The sequence below is a fragment of the Amborella trichopoda genome, chromosome 6, assembly GCF_054954075.1.
Source record: "Amborella trichopoda isolate Santa Cruz 75 chromosome 6, AtrichopodaSantaCruz75HAP2 v2.0, whole genome shotgun sequence".
NCBI classification, from domain to species: Eukaryota; Viridiplantae; Streptophyta; class Magnoliopsida; order Amborellales; family Amborellaceae; genus Amborella; species Amborella trichopoda.
In genome coordinates, this window is record NC_142341.1 from 33,845,957 (window position 1) to 33,857,330 (window position 11,374).

The 11,374-nt window shown below is 30.8% G+C and overlaps 1 protein-coding gene across 6 annotated transcripts in view; it reads left to right on the forward strand.

Moving 5' to 3' along the window:
- Positions 1–506, forward strand: part of LOC18435013 (sister chromatid cohesion 1 protein 3) — a 36,241-nt gene extending 35,735 nt beyond the window's left edge. For all 6 annotated transcript variants that reach the window (XR_016057760.1, XR_016057759.1, XR_016057758.1 and 3 more), the window contains one exon: positions 144–506. The gene's annotated coding sequence lies outside the window, so the exon portion shown is untranslated. The remainder of the gene's footprint in view (positions 1–143) is intronic.
- Positions 507–11,374: the final 10,868 nt, after the last annotated feature.

Consider the following 11,374-nt stretch of genomic DNA (forward strand, 5'->3'; position numbering starts at 1 on the left):
TCTGTAGTTTATTTGGATGGATGACGCAGATTACAACTTTGAATTTCTTTGAGAATGTCACAGCCATCATCTGCTTCCTTACATATTTCGCCCTTTATGCCCATCACGTTCGACTGAAATATGTTTATGTTTATACTTTGTAGGGTTTCCTCAAGGGTCAAAGGCTTTAACATGGATCTTAACAGGTTGCCGGTGTGCATATAACTTCGACATATGTTGCAAAGTACAAAGTACAAGGTAAATAGTTCAGGTTCTGAGTTGTATATATTCATTTGTAGATGATAAAATAAAGATTAGGTGCTTTTAATGTAGGAGCTGGCCATTGTGCAATGCATTGATTTCTCTCTTATGTAGTGAAGCTTTTTTCTTTTTCTAGTTGAATGTTTGGAGTGGGTCTGCTGTTGGAGAATTACTATGTCTGGGGTGTTGTTATTTAATTTGTAAAGCAATTTCAGGCATAAGTTACAAATTTCAGCCTTAATCAAATGACTGTTTTCAATGCTAAATTCGTATTCGGCAAAACAAATTGATTCTGTTCAATTCCTTTGGGAGGCAATTCTAGCAATCTCCATTTTTAATTTGCAAATGGATGATGATGTTTTTAGAGAATAAAATTGAAAAAATGACGGTTCTAGAGAATCATGGGATTTGTATTTTGTTTTTCTTTTGTTCTCTGGTTTGAACAGATCTATTTATAATTTATTCTCTTCTTAAACATAGATGCACAATTTACAATTTTGAGAAAACTGGTGGTGTGGAAGGGCATCACGACACATTACCTCGTCTTTGGTATGAAAACGGGTGTTCCCTACCGTGGTATTTGTTAAATTATTGAGTACCTGTTTTATATTCAAATATGAAAAATTCAATTGAGCTACTTTATAAGATAATCATTAATAAAGGGTCAGTAGTTGCAATCAATGTTTATCAACTTCGCTAGGGCTTTGGACGCAGCCCCGGTCCATGGCTAGACATTCGGTGAGTTACTGGGTTTGAGTGGATTTGGCCAAATAATGTACGCGCCATGAAGGCCCAAAAGATTAAAATTTTTAAAATTATTTTAAAATAAAATAAAGACATTATATGAGGAAAACATCAAAGGTCACATAAAAAAAAGCTAAAAAAAAATACATAGAATATGTATTTATAAAAAAGTGATAGTTGGAGGCATCTAAGGAAAATCCAAAAAAGAAAAAAAAAATATAAAATAGGGCATATGACAAAAAATATAAATTTTTTTTTGTAAAAGATGTCCAAATTATGTATATAATTCTTATTTGCTGAATATTTTAATTTTTTTTTTCCATTTTTTTGGCCCTTGAGTTGTAGCGAGTGCTCAGGTCATTGCCTAGCACAAGTCAAGTTAAACGAGTTTTGAGTCGCTCGGTCGAGTTGACTGAGTAGCCGAGTTCGGGTAACTCGACCGAGTAGACTTTGAGTAACTTGGCCGAGTGGACCGATAAGTTTACAAAATTTGCTTGCATTGGAGTGTGAAGGGTCCAGAAATAGTATTTAAGGAATCGTATTCGCTGAATATTTTAATTTTTTTTTCCAATTTTTTGGGCCCTTGAGTTGTACCGAGTGCCCAGGTCATTGCCTAGCACATGTCAAGTTAAACGAGTTTTGAGTCACCCGGTCGAGTTACCCTTTGAGTAGCCGAGTTTGGGTAACTCGACGAAGTCGACTTTGAGTAGCGGAGTTTGGGTAACTCGACCGAGGCGACTTTGAGTAACTTGGCCGAGTGGACCGACCAAGTTTACAAAATTTGCTTGCATTGGAGTGTGAAGGGTCCAGAAATAGTATTTAAGGAATCGTATTTGCTGAATATTTTAATTTTTTTTTCCAATTTTTTGGCCCTTGAGTTGTACCGAGTGCCCAGGTCATTGCCTAGCACATGTCAAGTTAAACGAGTTTTGAGTCACCCGGTCGAGTTACCCTTTGAGTAGCCGAGTTTGGGTAACTCGACCAAGTCGACTTTGAGTGGCAGAGTTCGCGTAACTTGACCGAGGCGACTTTGAGTAACTTGGCCGAGTGGACCGACCAAGTTTACAAAATTTGCTTGCATTGGAGTGTGACGGGTCCAGGAATTGTATTTAAGGTTTTTTTTTTTTCTAGAGTATGTTTAACATTCAATAGGGGGGTTTGTTTGATAGCCGGAAGTAAGTTCATTAACTGTAAATTGGAAGTTTTTCGAATTGTAAATTAGAAGTTATTTTGGAAGTTCTTGGAACTGTTAATTAGAAGTTATTTAAGAAGTTCCTGGTTTGATAACTTCTTTTGATAACATGAAGTTAGAAAAAAGAAGAAAGAACTTTACCTGATAAAAGGTGGAAGATAATTTGAGAACGTTTTTTTACTGTAAAGTTCCCACCTTTTAGACTTGAGTAAAATTCCATGGTAAACCATAGAAAGGGAATTTTATTATTTTGTCCATGATATATATATATATATATATATATATATATATATATATATATATATATATATATATATATATATATATATATATAAAATAGATATTTATAATATTATACAATAAAAATATATACAATGTATAATATATTAATTATTTTGTATATATTATATAATAAAAATTAATATTAATAAAATAATTCACTATATAATATATCTTATATAATACAGATATATATTAATAAAATAAATACAAAATACACTATATTATATTTTATATTACATTATATACATATTATAAAATATACAATATAATATATATATATATATATATATATATATATATCAGGAAATTTACTAGAAAATTCAATAGCTCTATCAATGGGAATGATTGTACTTTGGAAGATGTTATGTCCCAAGAATCGAATTTTAGTTTGACAAAGAGCTAATTTTTTAGCAGAGACGACTAGTCTTGTAGTTTTTACTGTATTAAGAAATATATTTAAATGTTTAAAATATTGATGTATATCAGTACAAAAAATAAGAACATCATCGATATAGACTATCATAAATTTTAAATAGGGATTAAATACATCATTCATAATATTTTGGAATTCAGATGGGACATTTTTTGATCTAAATGGCATAACGTTCCATTCATATTGTCCAAAAGGAACATTAAATGCTGTTTTATATCGTTCTTGTTTATTAATTTGTATTTGCCAATATCCTGACTTTAAGTCAAATTTTGAAAAGATACAGGCGTTGAGAAGTCTATCTAATAAATCCTTTTTGTTTGGAATTGGATATGGAATTCATTTTAAAATTTTGTTTAGCGGTTTATAATTGATGACTAGTCGCTGAACGCCTCGTTCCTTTTCGGCATTGTTTTCTACGTAGAAGGCGGCACAACTCCATGGTGATGAGCTAGGCTTAATTAATCCTTTAGCTAGGAGAGAATCTATTTCTTTTTTACATATTTCTACCATTTTTGTATTCATTTGAATTGGTTGAGATTTAGTTGGTATTTTTGAGTCAAAAAAGTTTTCTTCATAGGGTAGTGATACTATATGTTTATGTCGATTCTAAAAAGCAGTAAGTATTTCACTACAAATTTCTGTTTCTTTTGCCTTTAAATTAGACTTATTGTTTTCTGAATTTTAGGAAGTAACAATTGTTTTTCAATTGTTTTATATTTAATTTCGGCTTGTAATTGATATAAAAATGTCTCTTTGTTTTGTATGTTTTGTTTTACAGTATTTTGTGGGAACTAATCCTTTGTTTATACAATTTAAGTCAGCACCGGAATCTATTAGAGCTAATGTTTGGAAGGTATACTCGTTTTGGACTATGATTTTAACCAAAGTGTACCTTTGTTGGTTCAGTATTTTGTTGATTAAATTTAATTGAAGTTCTTGGTTAAAATTAGAGGATTTAGGTTTATCTTCCATATTATATAGTAAAGTTGTAAATTCTATGTCTTCTTCATCTTCAAAATTATTATTTGTTAATTCGTTTAATTCTAATAATTTGATTCTGTTTTTTAACTTAATCAATTCAAATTTCATTAATTTCGTGTTTTAACTCAGCAATAGTGGGTTCTTTTTTACTATTATTCTTTTGGCCAATTCTTTTCAGAATTTATGAGAAACTATATTCTTCTGATGGTTTAATTTATGGAGTTGGTTTATTCCTAGCTTTTGCTATTTGAATATATTGACTGATTATGGTTCTTTTATCTTCAGTATTAGGGATTTTGTCTATAATTTCTAGGATTAAATTGTCTTCTTTGGTAAGGGTATGACAAGAACATTTATTATCTTGGTCAGATAAAGATGATGTTTCATTTATTATCTTGGTCAGATAAAGAGGATGTTTCATTTAATAAGTCTTCATCTTTTATTAGTCCTATGTCTGATTCGTCATCAGAACTTTTTGAGGATGAGGAAGAAGTTGTACTTATCTCATTGTCTTTATCATAAAGCTGAATGATTTCATATAATTGATTTCTTATATTTTCATCTAAATTAAGGATTCTATCTTTTTCTTAACATTACAGTTATTTTTATAATGTTCTCATTTTCCACATTTATAACACCGAGGTATTTTTCTTTTATATCTTTTTCCGTCTTTGGGTTTTTTCTCGTATTTTTCGTCTTTATATTTAGGTTTTCTTTTATGATATAGTTTTTTATATGATTTTTATTTTTTTTTCTAACTTTCTATGTTTATGAGGTTTATTATGGGAAAGATCTAAACTATATCCGAATTGTTCGCAAAAGTCGCCTAATTCCTTTTTGCCAGTCATTTTTTGTTTCTCAAGTTGTCGTTTTAATTTTAGGTCAGTACAAAGAGATAACCCTTCTACACAAATTTCGGCTGACAATTCGTCTAGAGTAAAGAGAGGATAATGAATAATCCCCTTTTGTTTTGAGACGATTACGAACTTTTTCAGCAAACAAATAGGGAAGGTCGGAGATGAATTTTTCCTTCCAATGATCGGCACTACTAACTTCACGTATGAGGAGTTGAGAAAAGAAAACATCTTTATACCATTTATAATGAGAAAGAGTTGGACATCTAAGATTATTGAGCATATCTTCAGATCGGGGCTTCGAGAAAAGCCGTACTTCCAACAAAGTGGAGTGTAATTGCATATATTAATGTATTGACTGCATCACTTTTGGATTGTACTATATCTTGGTTTACTTCATTTTTAATATAAGATTGTTTAGTGGCGGATAAAATTTGTTGTTTGGATATATCATTTAGGTGGAAATCCCACTATGCTAGTAAAACCGCCGAACAAAATTTACCTGTTCAAGAAGAACAAGAAAACCTACAACTATTAACAAATAAAATATTATAATCACATAAAAATAAAGAGTATCAATATCTTCATATAGGGTTGATACAAGTAGCGGTAAAACCGTTAACTAGATTAGGATTAAATACTTCTATTCTATTATGTCTAAGAGATGAAAGACAATAATTTTTCGGATTCCTTTTTAGGAATAATTGAGTCAAGTTTATGTAATGGACCAATATATTTTAATTGTTTTCCAAATTATGCTATTTGTTTACATGTCCCTAACCTACTTAAAGTATTAACTTTAAATATTAAACTACCAGGTTTTGATATGTTACAAGGATCTCAAAATTTAGCTATTGTATATCGAATCTATTATAAAGTAATGACCACTTTATGTCATAATGTAATACAAATAGATACAAAAAGACAAACAACTTTTTTTCAAACAAATTATGAGAAAACAAATATAATAAAGTCCCAAAACAATCCAATGGTCTCAAATAAAACTTCCAGGGGATTGGAAAATTCAAACCTCCAATCACTCTGTAAAAACTTCGAAAAATAATCTTCCAAATCAAATTATTGAACATATAGACGGAGAAATCGAAATACAATTTAATCACAGATCTCTATCTATAACCAGTACTGATGATAATTATCTCCCAATACCAAGACGGTCGTTACCCTCGACTTTCTTAGCTTCACGAAAGTCTGTGTCTAGCATTATCAGACCTACAACTCCTTCGATTTCAGAATTTGAACCTGAAATACAAGGATTAGTAAGAACTCAAGAAAATATACTTAAACCAGTATACCAACCTATCTATAATGAATCACCAGATACTGATTTTCAATTATTGACACTACAAAAAGAAAAGAAAATAAACAGAGATTATATACAACAAGATTATATTAGTAAAACTAATAAAGATTTTCGAAATTGGTATTTAACCACTTTCTCAAAAGAATTAATAGATATGACTCATAAACAATATAATAAGTTTTTGAAAAAAGAAAAAATAACTTTAGGATTTTTTGAATGGCTTAAAACTACCTTATTGTTAAAAGGAATAAAAATCCTTGAATTTAAACTACATACTTTAGAAAATCAATATGATACCTATATTACAAGTCAACAGAAACATATTCGTAGTATTCATCCTCCTGAAGAAAGTATAAAAATAATAGATAAAAACCAAGAATTAGAAACTCTAGCTACTCCATATAAAACACTTCTTAGAGAAAATTATCTTAAAATATAATTGTTACCCCACTTGGTTGGACAAAATAATTATATAAATTTATATTTACAAACCATAAGAAAACAAACCACAAGGAGAGAAAATATTATCCAACAACCACAACAGAAAATAGAAAAAAAAAAAAAAACAATATTATTTAAACCTCCTCCTCTAATAAATAAGGATAGATTTCAAGTGAAAGAAGAATCTTTGTCTGAATTGATGCAATAGTTAATTACTAAATTAGCTACCCTAGATATTAAAGAAAAGGAGAAGAAATCTAAGAGCAAAGAATCAGTGATAAAAATAGCAGAACCAGCAGTTATGATGCTCCATGAAATTCTTGAAATTCCAAATACCATTACTAATATTAAAGATGCTTTTATTCAAGATGATAGAATTAATAGAATAGATTATGGTCAAAAAATGAGAATTACTGCCCCATCTAGAATGTTCCATCATAGACCCATTCCAATCGATGTACAATTTGAAAAAGATCTGATATCCCATACTATATCCTATTCGGAAAGAACTATTGACGATAAACATATCTATATAGACCCAAATAAGCTGGCTCCTCTATATCTCCAAAATCATCTTAATCCTTCCAATGAAAATAAGACCCAAGAATGGTAAGAAACCGTTCTCATGGAAATAGGCTCTATATCCCTGGTACATTTCTTTAATCCTACTACTAAAGTGATATCGTATTCTAAGATACAGATAAAAAATATATTATCATATGATGATTGGGGATGTACCCTAACGCAAGGAAAAAAGTTGAAAGCACAAGAATATCAATACAAATCATATAGATATACCGAATATATGGATGCTTGGCAAAAAATATTTTCCTACCAAAATATGAACAATTCGCATACATGGTATATCCAATATTGGGATCAGGAACCCAAATGGGGACTTTTGGTATGTTCCAGTTTTGGATGTGTTGTTCAATATCATCTATAACTACTTCTTCTTAGTTTTTTACCCTTAGAGTATGTTTAGATGTAGATAGTGTTTTATTTGATAAGGTTTTAATAAAATTCTCCATTTATCAATACAGTTAATGACTCTAGTCAACCTCTTACGTCTTTGACGACCTGAGCGGCTCTTCCTAGCCTAAATGGTCTGTAACGATTGGGCGGCAGTGAGTCTTAACACGATCGTATAAATAGTTAATTTTCGTAAAATATTATCACCTAAACACTATTCACAACTAAAAATAGTCTAACCGTAAATATTAAGAAGATTTAGTGGCTCTGATACCAAAGTGAACGCCAAGATCTAAATTCTGATTTTATCTCTTAAAATTGATCTTATCTTAAAATCATTGAAAATACTGTAGTATAATAAGGAACTTAAAAACGTAGTATAATATAGGAAACAACACAAAATGATAATCATAGAAACAATAGAGATATCTATTGGAATCCAAGTAGTATGAATACTATCTCGAATTTTTACGCTAAAGATTAATTTGAATTGCATATGAAGAAACTTTATTTCACAAAGTTCAAATCAAAGCACTTACAATTTACAAATGCAGTAACTGGAAAAGAGTGCCCATTCGTCCGGACAGAACGAAGGTACTTTATGTAAATTACAATCACACATCTGTATACATTGTAGAAACAAAGAAAAAATGAAAAGTTCTTACATGCACACACACATCTGTGTACATCATACAAATAGAAAGAAATATAAACAGGAGTATGAAAAGATCTTACTCAATAAGAGCTTGCCTCAAGGAAGAGAAGCCGGCAAAGCTTTCAGGAAAGGCTTTTGAGTAAGGAGGGAAGAGAGAAGGTGTTTTGAAAAGAGATCGCAGAGAAGGAGAGTTCGACCTGCCTTCGAATGAAGGTTCTGAGGGAATTTATAGGCGAAGGAAGTAGCGGATTATTCGAGGTAGCTGTGGTGAGGTGGAAGATTCGCGACTCAAGGAGGTGACAGAAAGGAGATTCGTGTCTCAGGGAGGTGACATAAAAGAATGAGGTGGAAGATTCGAGGCTCAGGATAATAGAGGATGCAGAGAATCGGAGGAGAGAAGATTCGTGAAGATAAAAAGAGAAAAGGTGAGGTGACTTAAAGAAAGGGATGATGCAATATAAAGTAGAAGAAAAGACGAAAAGAAAAAGATGATGTGATGGAAAGGAAGAGAAGACATAAAGAAAAGCTAGACTTGACATAAAGCAAAACAGTAAAAGTATTTTGCACAGTGTCTTCTGTCTGTCGGTGGCATCTTATTTTTGTCTTTTTCTTGCGGCAACAACTTTTTTGTGTTACTTCGTCTTTTGGTCGTGGTTGTGGTCTGGCGGTAGCATCAAAGGTCGTGGTCGTGGTCAGACGGTAGCATCGAAGGCGCAGAGCTTTTTGCAGGGAATCTTTGTACAGTGTGTACTGTTAATATGTATAGGGAACCTTTGTACATTGATTATCTGGGCCGTTATTCGGGCGTTTAACTGAATTCTTCTTCGATCGGTTCAGGCTGTGAGGTAGCATCTGAAGCTTCTTCTTCAATAATTCGTAATAATTGGGTTTCAAGCTCTTCTTTCGTAGCTCTTGGGTTTTGCTTTCTCATTTTTCTAATATATTCGGAGAATTTATTTAGGTCAAATTCAGGAATATTCTCAGTCTCATATTTTGTAGGAGAAGGAGGGATTCGTTTCAGTCAAATTGAATTCGGGTTCATGCTGAATACATCCCAGCATTTCACAAATATTCGTTTTCCCAATCGAGGGATATATTCATTATTATTACTGGTATTTTTCGATATTCCGTATTCCCACTTGAGGATCCATGGTATTTGATGTATTACCATAAAATATAAATGATAATCGATATCAATATCTATGGTATTTTATTCAGCAAATTTGGCCTGAGCAATTTGGAATGCATTAGGTAATATTTGGGTTCCTGATCCTACTAAGAACCAGTATCTAAACCAACTCGGGAATCTTTCAAGAATAGGCATTTTAAATTGGATATACCATGTATGCGAATTGTTCATTTTCTGATAGGAAAATATTTTGTGCCAAGCATCCATATATTCGGTGTATCTATATGATTTGTATTGATATTATTGTGCTTTCAGCTTTTCTCCTTGTGTTGGGGTACATCCCCAATCATCATACGATAATATATTCTTTATTTGTATCTTAGAGTAAGATATTACTTTAGTGGTAGGATTAAAGAAATGGACAAGGGAGATGGAGCCATTTTCCATGAGAACGGTTTCGTACCATTCTCGGGTATTGTTTTCATTGGAAGGATTAAGATGATTTTGGAGATATAGAGGAGCCAGCTTATTTGGGTCTATATGGATATGCTTATCGTCAATAGTAATATATATTAAAAAGGCGGTTTCTTCAAATATATCCTTGTGTGAGGTAGAGGTGGTTGGTTTATTTTGGTTGGATACCGGAGTAAATATTTGACTTGGAATTTGGGTAGAGTGTTCAAGGTAATTCAAAGATCTGGTTGGTGATAACGGTGGGTGCATAGATACAGGTGAGCGGGGGTTTACTACAGGGACAAGGTCCATTAGAGTCTATAAATTCTTACTTGGTCGTTGATTAGTAGTATTAATATTCATATTAAAGAGCTGTATTGCTAATGCTAAAATTTCTTTTTTTATAGTCGAATAGTTTTGCTGTGCAGAGTTCCAAGCTTTAGATGTATATCTAACTAACTGTTCTTTATTGTTATTACTTCGCTGTTTAAGAATTCCACCTAATCCTATTTCTGAAGCATCGCATTCAATAATTTTAAGTGCAGTAGGATCGGATAGAACTAAACAGGGTAGTTCTTTGGATTTGCTTTTCAGAAGTCGAATAACATTAGTATGTTGATCCGTCCATTTAGGCGGATTTTTTTTTAATCGATCAAATAAAGGTTTGGCAATAGTAGCAAAGTCTTGAATAAAATCTGCTATATAATTTAAACATCATAATATATATATATATATATATATATATATATATATATATATATATATATATATATATATATATATATATATATATAATATGTTTATAATGAAATATAAAATATATACAATATATAATATATTATATTATACATTATTTTATATATATCTTACATAATAAAAAAATAAAGATTAATAAAATAATTCACTATATAATACAATATAATATATATATATATATATATATATATATATATATATATATATATATATATTGTATTGTATATTTTATTATATGTATATAATGTAATATAAAATATAATATAGCGTATTTTGTATTTATTTTACAAATATATATTTGTATTACATAAGATATATTATATAGTGAATTATTTTATTAATCTTTATTTTTGTAATATATATATTATATTTTATTTATATAATAGATATTTATAAATAATAATATGAATACTAAAGGCAAAGTACCTATGGACCTTATCCCAGGTGAAACCACTGGATCTCCAATAAGAAGCCTGTCACCCTATTCACCCAGTAGTTCAATAATAACTTATCCCGAATATTCAAGCCAGACTCCACCTCAAACACAAACTCCAGTATTCTTACAATCACCAATCCCTCAAAAAACCTCTTCTACTGGTAAATCCCAGTATGAAGAAACAACTTTTCTTGTAGACTCAATCATTGAAGACATACATGTAATCGAAGACCCAAATGGAGTTGCAAAAATTTATCTATATAACAATATCAGCCCTTCGAATGGTATCAAAACTAGAGAATGGTATGAGGCCATTCTATTAGATACTGGCTCCATCACAATTGTTCATTATTACCACAAAAATACCAAAATGGTATCTTATTCAAAATTGCAAATGAGAAAAATATTATCTTTCAGTGAATGGAATTCAGATCCAGCAAAAGCAAATAAATTATCCAGCAAAAGCAAATAAATTACAGGCCTCA